At 43.1% G+C, this 14,233-nt stretch overlaps 1 protein-coding gene across 18 annotated transcripts in view; it reads right to left on the bottom strand.

Annotated features, from left to right (window-relative positions):
- Tenm2 (teneurin transmembrane protein 2) overlaps positions 1-14,233 on the bottom strand; it is a 1,177,215-nt gene that overhangs the window by 397,982 nt on the left and 765,000 nt on the right. The gene's annotated exons all lie outside the window — the stretch shown is intronic.

The following is a 14,233-nucleotide window of genomic DNA, read 5'->3' as shown; positions in this document are numbered from 1 at the left end:
ATTTTTCTTGAATAGGATTCAGAAGCAACCAAATAGAGCAAGAAGAGCTGACACTATTCTCTGGGAGGACTATTATTTATTCTTTCAATAATGACGTAGGAATCAACTTAGAAGTTGACCTCTGGCTCAAGGTTGAGACTCAAAAGTCTTTGCTGCCCTCAGGTGCTTCAACAGGGGACGGCCTAAAGGTTTGGTGGTCATTGCTGACTCTGTGTCCTTGGGCAAGTTCTTGAGCCCCTGAGCCTCAGTTTTCACATCTGGAAACTAGGGGTAATGAGGTGGTGTGACTTTGGGGGTTCAATGAGAAATATAACACGCTTAGCTCTGGGTCTGGAACCTCGCAAGCTTCATAATAACCCTTGGCGATTATGACTATTCAAGGTGCTATCAATTAAGTTGTATAAAATTTACACTGACATGGTTCACTCCTGCTGCAGCCACAGCTCTAAGCACAACCCAAACACCTGGGTCGTTATTGCCAATCTGTGCAAAGCACACATGACCATCACTGCCTTCAATAATCACTCAGAGGAGTTGCCACGAGATAAGAGTCTCAACAAACACTAAAAAGAGGTGAGAAAAACTGGGAGCAGGCCAAGGATAGTCAGTCAACAATTATGCCTGTTAAATGGGAATCCCAAAGTTTTCAAAATCAACTGTATACCTTTCTGTTGGTTAAAATGTACAAACTGCTTCAGAAGTTTGACATACAAAACAGGGCTGCTACCTACTGGCAATGGGAGGGAAAAAAAGAAACCAGAAGCTCTGTCTGCTAGAATCCTTGCTTTCCCACTCATTCCTCCAGGGAGCCACAAAGAACAGAGGTGGATAGCTTACACCTGAATGCCAAGCTAGACAGATAAAGTGGTTCATTCAATTTCAAGTAACCCAGCACAGCTGGGCTGAAACCCACAGGACTGGCTTCCCAGTGGCTGCCCTTTCTATCCCCCCATGGGGCTGAAGGAAAACCAGTGGAACTTCTGGTGGGGTTTCCACTGTCTAACCAACCAGCTTTGACTCAGTCCAGTCTTCTATTTGAATACTGTGCTTACACAACCAGCACTTAACTCCTTGTCAAACATAAATTTTTTCAGAAAGTGTTGGCTATATATTTCGATTTTTAAGGTACTCCATAAATGAAGCTGTAAAGGTTGTTAGCCATTTTCTTTCTTTAAAAATTTATTTATTTATCTTCACAGTACTGGGGATTGAATGTAGGGCTTCCCACGTGTTAGGCTAGCACCCTACCACTGAGCTACACTCCAACCTAGATTCTTCACTATCTAAGGGTGTTCATGGCCATTTCTAAATCTTTGAATAAGAAAAGCAATGCTTCAGACTCTGTTTATAAAGATGCATTTTCATTGGTGACAGTGTATATATAAGTTACAAATATCTTTGAAGAGTCCAGAGGTTTTTCCCCTATATCTCTTCTCTAACATCACAGTTAATAGAAAATCACACTGCCTTAAACACGCAGTTACCACAGTGCTTCCCGCTTCCATGAACAAAGGCCATCAAAATTATAAATCTTCAAAAGAAGCAGATTCCACAACATTTTCCCTGCTTGGAAATATCCACACGCTCTCTGCCTATGAGTAGCTGAACTGCATAAACGTTATTCAGATCCATTTCTTGGTGAGAGTTTCAAGCTACTCCATCCTTTGCCTTTTGTCATACCACGTGAACAAAAACGTGGTCTGTTGCATCGTCTGCTAAGCTACGACTCCAGTTGAGACATGAATTACAAGTCCTTCTGAAACACATCAGCCAAATCAAGTTGTAACATGGCCCTTCCTTATTTACTCCACAGATTGCAGCTAATCACTTTCTAATACGAGTCATGATTTTGCTTCATTAAGCTAACATTTCCCTTATTTTCCCCTTATTTAGTATGTACCACCATGGAAGGTATGCACTAAGCAAGCCAGCATTAAATCGAACATTTCTTTGCTTATAAGCTATCCTTCATCCAAGGGCATTTCTGGATTTCCTAGACATTTGAACTTTTACAATGTGTGGGATTAAGAATATTGGTCTTAAAACACAGCCATTTCTTTGACTGTAAATATATGGATGCACTTTTGGTGGTCTTTAAATTCTCTGGTTTTTTTTTTTTCCATGTGGGGGCTTTAACTCAATTCTGATGATGAATGTGCTCACATCCAAGCTGCCTGGGTGTGTCCCACAGGCAGTAGAGGCGGGAGAATATCGTTGCTTTCAACACAGCAACACGAGGCAGTCCCCAGGCACCTACTTCCTGTTTCCTTATGGGCAGAACAATTGTCTTAGGTGATCTTTAAAATGGTGGCTTAAAAAATTGAGGTTGCATAAAAGATTCAGAAACTGTATAATCCTCGTCAGAATAACTTTTTAAGTGAAGCAAAAGAAAGGCAGTCATCTTGTTCCCTGGAGTTAAATGTAGACCATTTACGGAGAGGGTTCAAAGCATGTTTCTTGACTATGCAAGCTGATTCAAGACCTTGACTGATTCTGCGACATTCTGTATTGTGACCAGGCAAGAAGGCCCAGGGCTCCTGGCAGAGAGCCCACATAGTACAGGGATGCCTTTGAATATGGCCCCATGGTCCCCAGCATGTCCCTCTCACTGCTTTGGAGATGTCTTCCACAATGCTTCTTGGGACCCTTTATGATAATGTAGCACTGTCATCCTTCCCTAAACTGGGCTATCAGGTAAAGTACTGTTTCACTGTCGTTTGTTGACTACTCTCCAATTCTCTCTTTCTGGGTTATTCTATATCAGAGTTAAAAAATGAAGGGTTCTATTGGGACTGAAAGCATCATTTAGTCCAAATCCCTCAGAATATAGATGGTAAAATAATCACGAACAGTAAGGGACCTACCCAGTGTCTTGGAGGAATTCACCGTGGAGCTGGGAGAACCCTAGTATGTAAATTCCTGTCTCCATTGGATTCATCATTTTCTGTTCCTTCTCATTTTCTCCCACCCCCATCACCTCCTCTGCTTTTCCATCCTTTGCCCAGGAAAAAGGATCACAGTCCATGTTTTCTTAGTCTGTGATTTCCAGTTGCCAGGGAGAAAGCTCAAGTCTGGGCACTGCTCTTAGGAAGGCTTTGAGGAATCTCACAGGGTTGCAGTGAGCAGAATCACAATTATAGAAGAGGGATTCCCCAAAGATGCCCAGAGCTAGAACTGCAAAGGAGAAACAACCTCTTGATCACACACCACTGGATTTGAATCTTTAAGCTATATAAGATTCCACCTTTGTTTCTTATAAATACAAGGAGAGAATATGGTCCCTGGCTCCCCTCAGCTTTTCGAAGGTTAGACTTTATATGTCATATCTGGAATTGACTGAGATTCAGTAACCAGGAACTACTGCTACCTCCCCTCATGGGCTCAGATACACATCAGACAGGTCCAAATTCCTCCCTTGTGCTTGAGACTCTGGGATCAGAGCTCACTCATCAGGGGACACCGCGTGAAAAATCCTGCCTGCCATCAAGAAGAGGGTGGATCCATCATAAATTGAGGCACCAGGAAGGCGTACAATCTTCTGCCTAAAACCACACAGAGAATAGGACTCTAGACCACAGAGTAGAGTATCGTGTGGAAAACCCAGGAAATCCACTGTGGTTAACGTCTCTGTAGGCAGACATACCAGGGAGGCTACTTCACACATTCACCTCTGCTGACCAGGGCAGGGCTGGGCTAGCTCTGACTCCTCTATGCCAACTGGGATTAGTCATTTCCTACCCGCTTCTGATTTCAGCTCCACCTAGGCTTTCCCTCAGCCACTGCTGAAACTCCATCTTGTCTTTGACTCTTCATATTTTTCTTTAAATTGACTTACTGTTTCCACTTTAGTCTCCCCCGGGCTAATAACATCCATAAAAACCACAGCTAGGATATGCTGGCTTTCTATGACCGTCTATGCATCTCTCTGTGTATACATCTTTTCTAAGATATATTACGATAAATATTAAAACTTTAAAGTATCACTTCTGCGCCTCTTAAGGGCATGCATCAGTACCAACATAGCACTCACTCAGGAGCTGGAAATACTGTTCTAGATGAACTTTCATCCTCTTTTTCTCCTATTGCTTTTATTTTTGGTTTGCTTTTTAGAGCAGTTTTAGGCTCACACTAAAACTGAGGGGAAGGTACAGGGACATCCCACAGGCCCTCAATTCCAACATATGTGTGGCCCTGCCATCACCAGCCCCTCTACAGAAGCGGTGAATGTGGTACAATTGATTAGGCAGGTGTTTATGTTGTCCCTTTCCTCCTTCAGATGCTGTGCCTCTTAATGAAATGTCACTGGGAAAAGAAATGCTAGAAAAGGGAAGCTTTCATTTTATCCTCTAGCCCAGCAGAAAACTCAGAGAAGAGCCTACATGCTCCTTTCATCTTGGGGACTGATGCTTCGATGCATTAAAATGCTATTTATTTTCCAACAGGCTACTTGGATTTGGCACCATATAAGTCTGAAGTGTTTGTAGAGATTCCCTTGGGGACAAAGAAAAATAAGGTGTATAGATCAAGTGAGTATTAGCTGCATTAGCAATTGGTCCTCAGAGACTGATAAAGACCTTTTTAAGACGGATTTCACTGCATAGCCTTTTAAGAGTGTTCACTGAATTAGCCTTGGGTATCACAGGTGTGGGACCCTCTTCGTGTCCCAAGTATCAGAAGAGAAAAGAGGAAAATGAGAAGCTGTGATGGGAACTGCTACCTGCATTGAGGCTGAACCTCGATTCAAGTCTACCCTTGCATCCACATCAATATTTCACGTTCCCAGAGTCATAAGAAAACACATCTGTTGCCTTTCTTCATGGTAATGCATGGGGTGGTCGAACGATTATTACAGCACAAGCTGAAGAATTTAAAAATTCATCACTTCTCAATTTAGAACGCTGGTCTGTGGTTAAGACTTATGGAGGCTCCATAGACCTGAAATGACCAGGGGGCCCGAACTGTATTCCTAAGAAATCTGTGGTGTGTGTGGATTCTGATGCCAGGAGAGGCAGGGAGGCAGCCAGATCTGAGACCACCAGGCTCCAGGTTGAGACAGTGGGGAAAAGCCTAACTCCCCGGCTCACTGTGAGCAGCAGGCTTGCTGCGTGCCATGCATGGCATCCTACCGGGAAAAGAGACAGAAAGAGAAAATACTGCCACCTTTGCCAGCTCAGAAGCAAAGCTCCCTCTCCTCCGACCCGTCAATCTCTTCCTGCCACAGCATCGTGGTTTCCAGAGTTGTGCTCAGTGCCCGGTGCGTGTGTTTGGAGTGTGCAGCAGCACCGGGAAGATCTGTAGCAACACAACCCTCAGGACCCTGGGCAGACTGGAATATTCCTTTCTGTGGCTTCCTTTCAATTCGTTCATCTGGAGTGGTTTACCTCCTTTTCTCCTCCTCCTCTTCCTCCTCCTTCATGATACTGGGGGTTGAACTCAAGGCCTTGTACCCATTAGGCAGGTACCCTACTGCTTGGGACACTCTGCCAGCCATCTTTGCTTTAGCTACTATTTCCAATGGAAATACTTTTATACCTCAGACAGGTGCTTCCTGAATAGGTGGGATGACAGGCACATGCTTGCCTCCAACTATGATCTTCTTGATCTTTGCCTCCCAAGCAGCTGGGGTTACAGATGTGAGCCACCACCCCTGGCCTTTTAACACCTTTTCTAGCATTGCTGGATGCATTTCAGAGGTAAATTTGCAACATTGCCCCCATCTCCGGGATGTCCACAGGTGTCCTCAGAATGGGGGGCAGGATCACAGCTCCTGCTTAAGAAGAAATGGGAGCCACTAGTCCAGCAGGAGTCCCCAGGGAAGCCTGTATGGTCCAGTCCTGGATGTGAAGTTTCGTATTTCTGGAAGCTGCCTTACAGAAGTGTGAAGGAATTCTACCTGCAGCAAAATGGCACAGGAGCAATAAGCGTGACTTTCTGGCCTGGTGGATTATCTTATGACCTTATTACCACTCATCACCTGTCTGTTTTCCAGTGGTCTCTGGGGAATGAATTCCAGGGGCACGGTTACCAATCTGTGTGGGATCCTGGAAACATCGCTGTGGTTTCACCAACACATTATTGCTTCTCCTCTGTCTCCCTCCCCTGTTGCTGTCTTTTCCGTTTGCCTGGTCCCTTGGTCATATCACTGGGCCATTAAAGACATGCATCACCCAGAAAGACAGTTTTCCTTGACCCGTAAGTATGTGACACAAATTCCCTCAGACCAGCCTAGTGGAATGGCAGCTAGGAGTTAACATGTCTCCAGTCAACACTCTGTTGGCTTCTTTCCTACAGACATAGATGGACCTTAGCAGGACATACTCAGGCTGCAGCTTGAAGAATACGACTTTTTCTCAGAAATTCTAGGGCATTAGATTCCATAAAGAAGCATTTCATGCCATGAGTACCATCCACCAATAAACAAAACAAAGGTCTTTATATCCTTCATTTTAAGATAAAAGGCAGAATGTTGGGATGTCTGATCCCTGAGGGCCAGTCACAAGTGCCCCCTCCATGGGCAGTGCCCACCCCAGAGGCAAGTAATTCTCAAGGGAGATCTGCAGGTAACCTCTCACTGCTCTTGCTTCAACAGGAACAGAAGAAAGTCCCTAGGACAATCTAATGAAAATAGGGATTTGAACATCACCCTCGTTAAAAACTCCATTGCCCCCATTGCCTATGGGATGATGCCCTCATTCCATCCCATTATTCACAGCCTGGTTCCTGCCCCTGCGTTTTGCTTCATGCTGCAGCAACACCATGTTTCTTGGACAAGCTCATCTTACGCAACACTTTTAGTCTTTATTTGTGAGGTCTGCTCTATTTAGAAAGGTTCCCTTCCACCCCTCTATTTGTTAAAACAGGGTATAAATTGGATACATCCTTTCAGACCCATTCCCATTCCTTCTCTCAGGAAGTCTTCTCTGTTCTCCTCCCTCCACAGCTGACATAACGTCCTTGCTTTTGTGTTCCATGCATCACAGTCTAAACTTGGCATTGAATGAGCTGTTTCCTATAAAGCCCATAGGCCAGTGACCCGCACATTGGGGGTGCTTAGTAATTTTCAATGCTATCATTGCCCACAGTTGCACTTGGCACCTTATAGGTACTGTATTTCTTCTGCTGCCTCAAGTCCTTATTAAACAAAGCTATATCCATGATGCCCTTGAACCAGGACTGTCTTGCCTGATATTTGGTACTTAGTACGTCTTAGGAAGGATGTGTTGAACTGCAATGGACTCCAGCACTGTGAGTCATCTATGGGAATTCTATGTTGCACCTAGGTCTTCAATACAGACCCATCATACAACAAAAACTGGAGCAAGGCTCTTCTCAGTACTGTTCCCAGGAGCCTAAATCTGAGACTTTTTTTGTCCTTTTATTTGGTCACCATGGTCTGGGTACATTATATCCCAGGTTGGTATCCAGAAGCTACATGTCTCAGGAGCTAAAGGAGCAGAAGCAAGAAAGGAACTTGCTCTCTCCTTCCATTACTCTAATCAAACTATCTATGTGTTACAGTGCTGTTCCTTAATCTGATTTGAGAAGGGCCTTAATAGCAGGGTAAAAGCAAAGAATGAAGCCAGTTCTTCAAGGAGCCGCTCACTTTAATGGCAATTTCTTTGTTGTCCACTGTGACAAGTGGGACCCCTGACTGGGGCCAATTGTTGCACTTGGATACAAGCAGAAGACCTCCCTGAGGCCATGTGCACTTTTCAGGGCACAAGGCAGCCTTTCCTGATTTAATTAGAGTCTTTTCTTTCTCCACCTCTCTTGACCTTATGCTTGATTATGTAGTGAAGTATTTCTGAAGAGCAATAATCCTGTAAGCTCAACATCAACCTTCTCAGCTATGAAAATGACAAAGCTGTCAAAATTTCAGCCTTACAACTTCCAGACGGGGTCAGTACAGAGATGTAATGGCAGAGAACGTGAAGGCCCAAGAATCCATGAAAACAATGAAGAGTTAAAGAAATAATAGAACCCCGAATGACGACAATCAGAAGCTTAACATTTCAGGTTCTGCTGGAAATTTTTACCTTTCTCTGTGCCCCATTAACAGAATGATTTAGTAATTTCTGGGGGAGCTGCCATCCCCTTGCAATGCTATTAGTGTCAGCGTCAGGGAAAATGAGGAAGTTTTTTTTCTCCCAGAGTGTGCAAACAGAAGCTTAGAAACATGTTTGCATTTGGATTGGATGATCTAAACCAACAAAGTTCAACCTTTTCACTAGGAGCTCTGAGCTGTTTGACAAGACCTACTTTTTATCAGGCAGGTTCAAAGTCTACACACTGCAGAGGCTTCCTTAATAAGAGGGACTAATAAGATTATTTCCTTAAAGATCTAACCTTGGCACCCATCCTCCTTCCTGAAGGTAGAGCAGATTCATTCTCTAAATTGCTTACCTTCAAAAAGCATGCTCTACCAACTGCAGCAGGCTTTCAGATGACACACCAAGACACTATTAGCAGAATTCTCACTGGGATGTGAAGTGGCTATTATTTTTAGTTTCTTTTTCTTTTTTGGAAAGTATTCTCCCTATCACAAAAAAAATAATTCCCCAAGTTAAACACAAAAATTGCATTTCAGTGGGATGTGTCAGAAGCACTCATGGTTCACCTGTGCCAAAAATTTCACCCCCAAATATCTTGCTTTGTTCGAGGGCATGTTTTGCCAGCTACTTAAAAAATAAGCCAACACAGACACATTTCTGGCCAAGCAGGATTTCATGCAAGGCAAGAAAAATGGGGCATAGCTGTATTAAGTATATATAGACTAGAGAAGAGCTCTATTCAGAACTTTTTTTCTAAGTGGGTATTTTGACCCATTTGAAGTCACAACACAAAATCTTTAGTTGAATGGTTTGGGGGAAGAAAGACCATATACTCTTCAAACTGAATTCCTTCTATCTCCCCACCCCCTGCTTCCTGTAGCAGAGCTATGTGATCTGAGGAAACAATGAGATCCACTTTCCTCTCCCATCTAGGAGGAGAATTCTGTACAGCCACTTAAAAGAAAGTCGACTTAAAAACAGGGACCACTGGAACAGGTCATCACATTTCTCCAAGGTCAAAGAGTGATAAGCATGTGACATTTAATGATCTAAAAGGGCCAAAGACTCTTCTTTGAATACAACTGGAGTTGACTCTTCTCAGGCGAGAGAAGACTGAAGATGACTGTGTATATTGCTTCTTCCTGGCCTCCAATGACTGTGTCTTAGGTAAAACTCCATGTCCTAAAGGTCAGCACCCTGAAGGATGCCACACCGACCATATGTAACTGACTCTATCACATATATTTCTTTGCTCATTTTAGCATTTCTGAGATAGGAATTCCTCTTGCAAACGATTGTGTGTCATGGTTTAGTTGCCTAAGTTTTCCTTCTCCTCTTCATACGTAAGGTAATGGTGCATCTTGCAAGTGAGTGCATTTTAAGATTGATGAAATATTACCACAGATACAGAATAAATCATGCTTGGATAAATGACAATGAACAGGCCAATTACTCATGAGGCTTCCAATACTTAAAGCAACAAATGTACTCAATGATAAAGAAAACTTTAAACTTCTGCACCATTGGCTGAGATACACATTTCTTTATCCTTTGATGATGTGTAAGAAACAAAGCAAAACAACACAAGGTGACAAATGCCAGGGGAAAAGACAAGGGGTTTCTGCCTCTTATGCTACATGTATTTTAACACTATGAGAAAGGGGAATGACATTTGTCACTTCCAGGCACTTTCTCCCTGTTTTCTTTCAGAAGTTCCATGTCTCAGAGGTTACCAGTTATTTGGAGGAAGCAGAAGCATAAAGAGTCGATGTCACTTCCTGAAATCCCAACAAGTAATGTGCCTATAATATAAAGCAATGGCTAGAATCCCGTTTCTCCAGCTCAGGCTCTGCATTGAGACTGAAGAGCAGTTCTTCAGACTAGTGCCAGGGCAGTGCACATTCAATGAAGTAAAGGTGGCCACCCTGGAAAGTGGTGCTCAGATCTGCAGAGTTTGTTACCTCAATAGCCTGCAACAGTAGTTTCCAGATTGCAGAAGAATGTTTTAAAATTATGGATGCTTAAACACCATCCATTAGTTATTCAGATTTTTCCGGAATGGAGTGTGCCTGGCACCAGGGTTTTAAACATGCTCAGGTGATACATACTGCAAGTTCGGGGCCCGCTGCTCCAGGGAGTTTTTATGTTGCTCCAAGGAAACGAGACAGACATCTCATTCCTGGTGGGAAATTTGCTTAAGTGTGCATCCAGGGTCTCTTTATCAGCTTCCTATGGTTCTGCCTCTTACTTAAGTCACACGTGTCATATTACAAGCGTTTCTGTCTCTTTTTTAAAAATTGTATTTATCAAATCATCTTTAGCTCCTTTGCCCTGGACTGGCTAATGGTGCTACATCAAATTAAAACAGAAGAAGGTTGTTTAGTTTCTCTGTACTCTTTCACGAGTCAACACGGACTTTCACTCTCTTCTTCACTTACTACTAAACATGGCTTGCTCAATGTCCACTTTTCTTGGAAACTACCACCCCTTACTCTTGGTTTATGCTGCAGTCAAGGTTAATGGCTCCCACTTTAGGTCTAGCCACTTAGCATGTTTCATTTTTCCACCAGTCACTGGCTTAGGGATGGGCCCAGGACTGCTGTGGAGGCCAGGGCTTTTATAGGACACTGGGGAAGTATGTAGTAAATAATTAGCCATACCAAACAGGTGTCTGGCTTTTTGCCCTTGGTTCTGGCGAAGGGAGCTCAAAGCCCTTGGCATAATTGTGATAAGAGGGCCTGACCAGAGTATCTCTGTTTACCCAGGGGCCTTGGGTCACATGGTCAGTCTAATGATGTGATTTACAAGTGGGAGCTTTGGGTTACATTATATCAATCAACCTCTAAGGGAACTAGATACTACTCACCGGAATATGAGTGATCAGGTCATCTAAGTCTATATGACTGAGCCTCACATCAAAATTCAGGACCTGAGGGCTCAGGTTTGCTTCTCTGGCTGGCAATCTCCTGTGTATGCTTCACACATTGTTACTTGGGAAAGTTAGCACCACTTGCCATGTGAGACCTGGAAGCTTTGCTTTTGGCGCTGTCCTGGACTCTGTTCCATAAGCCTCTTCCCTTCATTAATTTCCATAGGTTCCCTTTTGCTGTGAGAAGCCACAGCTGTGAGCATAATCACTTCTCCGGAGCTCTAGGAGTCATTGTGGCGAGTTTGTGAAACAGAGAGAGCAGTACTGGGAATCCCCCCAATGTGCACGTGGTATCAGAAGGAAAGATGGGCTTGGGGACCCCTAAACTTTGCATTGTATGTCAGAAATAAAGATAAATGTTTTTGGTTTTGGTGGTACTGGGGTTTGAACTTGGGGCCTCATACTTGCTAGGCAGATGCACTAACACTTGAGTCCTTTTTGCTTTAGTTGTTGTTCAGATAGGGTCTCGCTTTTTTGCCTGGGGCTGGCCTTGGGTGGTGGTTCTCCTATTTCTGTCTTCCACATAGCTGGGATTACAGTGCACAACCACTCCTGGTGTATTGATTGATATGCATCTCAGTAACTTTTTGCCAGTGTTAGCCTTGAACTGCAATCCTCCTAATCTCCCCCCTCCCAGGTGGCTGAGATTACAAGCATGAGTCACGATGACAGGTCAGTAATGGTGATCTTATGAATTTTCCCGACTCTGCAGGAAGAGAATCTTCATCTTCCGTGAACTTGATCTTTTGGTGACATCAGTGGGAGTGATGGTGGCCATCTTTATCACCACACAGTGAAAGCCAACCGGGAAGAGAAAGGTCTCACACTATTATAATAGCCCCCAAATTCTAACATGACTAAAGCTTTCCCTAGACTTCTTTTCAGCTCCATATGCAAAAATATTTGAAAGCACTGTTTCTAAAATACTCCTAACCCTAATCTTCATCGAGAGGCTTTCACTTGGATATATTATGCTCTCATTGGCTTTGATATCTAAGGGACAAATCAGAGAACATGGCGTGAAAGTGTTTAGTTCAGGCTTGATGCTTGGCCAACTAATTATTGTTACTGTCATTTTTATTTTTATTTTTTTTCCTATCACACATTTCCTTTGATGTTCAAGCTTAAAACCTGGCAAGGATACACCATGTGTACCCCACGTGACTTGATTTCACTTCTACCTCAGCCTACTGTGGCATTCCCTGGTTTACCCAACTGCTTGTACCTCTTAACTTTGGAGCTTCAGCTATATTTGAGAGCTCACTTTGGATTGTCTGTAATAAAATATGCATATTTCCTGAAACCCAAAGTATTCTCACTGAATATAATAAGTGGAAAGTTATTTTACAGGAAATGAAAATCTAAGATTAACATTCTCTGATGCCATCTCGTCCCCTCAGGACAATTATTCACCGTACGACAGCAAAATAAACTTGCAAAATATGGGAATTGGTTTTCTCTCGGATTTCTAGGATGAGTGAACTCCTGGAACTACACAAAATAGGTTCCTGGAAGCTGTACCCACCACCTCTCCTCACTAAGTAGGAATCATGTCTTTTAGAACACAAGACTTAAACACATTCATGGAAAAGTGCCCAATGCAGAACAAAGGGGAAGCAAAAATACAAGATAGATTTAAGACTATTCAATCAGTAAATGGTTATTGGTCACTATTTTGTTAGTATTGTGCGAGGTTAAGTTACATCATCCTTGACTCCAAGGACCCTACAATGCTCATTCATTCTCTCCCTTGCTCGATACATATCTACTGGCCTTTGCTCTGTGTCAAGCATTGCACTAGATGCTAGAGAACAAATGCCTTTATGGACTTACAAATTTGGTTCATTCCAAGAGTCGCAGGAAAGCTTTATAAAAACAGAAGACTCGGAGTATTTGCTCAGGACTATTGTATCAAAAGTTTCTCAGGGGAGTAGAAATCTCTTCTTTTCATAAGTGTCTCCCATGACTGTTGTGCTTAACCAAGTTTGAGAACCACAGGGATAGATGATAAAACACATACATGAAAACAATCTAATACAAGGCAGTGTTTATGTGCTAAGTAGCAAATGAGTGCTGCCCTGAGGAGTTAGCTGAGGGAGAGCTCACTTCAGACAATGTACCTCTTACACTCTCCAAATTGCTTTGTAATAATGAGCTCTTCCAAGTTTATTCAAGCAGCCAAATCATGATGCCTCCCAAGGTTACTACAGATCCCAGGCGAGGAGCATTCCCAGGTGGAGAATCAACAAAGGTGTGTCAAGCACTGGCTTGTCAGCACACCATCTCATCCTCTCCCTTAGCCTCAAACACTGGCACAATTTTAAAAGATAACATCCCCAAACTTCCAAAGCCATAAACACTCAGGCCTGCAATTGTTTTTTATTCCCACCATTTTGGGGTGGTTGTTAAGTATGATGTTGGGTTAATTCTTTTCCCCTAGGGCCACGCATTTTCAATTTTTCTTTTCTACTAATAGGAGCAGCCCTCTGACTAACTGTCAGCCTAATGGCTGCTCCCTGATTTGCTGTGCCTCGATCCAATAGTCTAGAGATGTGATAAAGTGGGATCTTTAATGTAGAAGCTAGGCAATGGGACAGACCTGACTGGATTCCTGGCTTTGGCATTTCTCGTGGAGTGACACAGAACAGCTTATGTGATAGAGTTGAGCCTCAATTTCCAAGTCTATATGAAGGGGGAGAGCCTGTGGTAGACATAAATGAGTTAGTACATGTAAAGGGAATAAAATAGAATATATGGTCAACAGGTAGCAGAGATCACTATTGTGGCTCCAACTTGCTGCTGCAGCTGAAGTCCTAAGAACCACACACAACTAAGCTGTATGTGACCTGGAAGCAGAGCCTTCTTCCTCCCTAGATCCAACACATGCTCTACTTCCTCAGATCTCAGAGTAAAATGGTGAAGTACAAGAAATTGGAGCAGGTCTTACCAATAGGTCCCACAGCTATCAAAACCTATCTTTTTTCCATTTCTCTGTTTCTTCTTCACAGTATAGCAACCTTATTATCATAGAAGCTAGAAAAATAAATTTAAATATGTTTTTAGAAGAATAGATTACAAAACGTGCTTTCTTGGCGTTCAAATACAGGGATATTCCCTACCAGCTAATTTTGGAAGGGGTATATGATAATTAGTAGTAAAGTGGGCAGGCACTGACTGACTTGAGATAGCCATTGAAATGCACATCCAAGGCCTCAACACAGAGCCACTGAGAAAATCTCCAGGGTTGGGGATC

This window comes from Castor canadensis, chromosome 16, assembly GCF_047511655.1.
Source record: "Castor canadensis chromosome 16, mCasCan1.hap1v2, whole genome shotgun sequence".
Lineage (NCBI taxonomy): Eukaryota > Metazoa > Chordata > Mammalia > Rodentia > Castoridae > Castor > Castor canadensis.
This window is presented reverse-complemented; position numbering and strand designations above follow the sequence as displayed.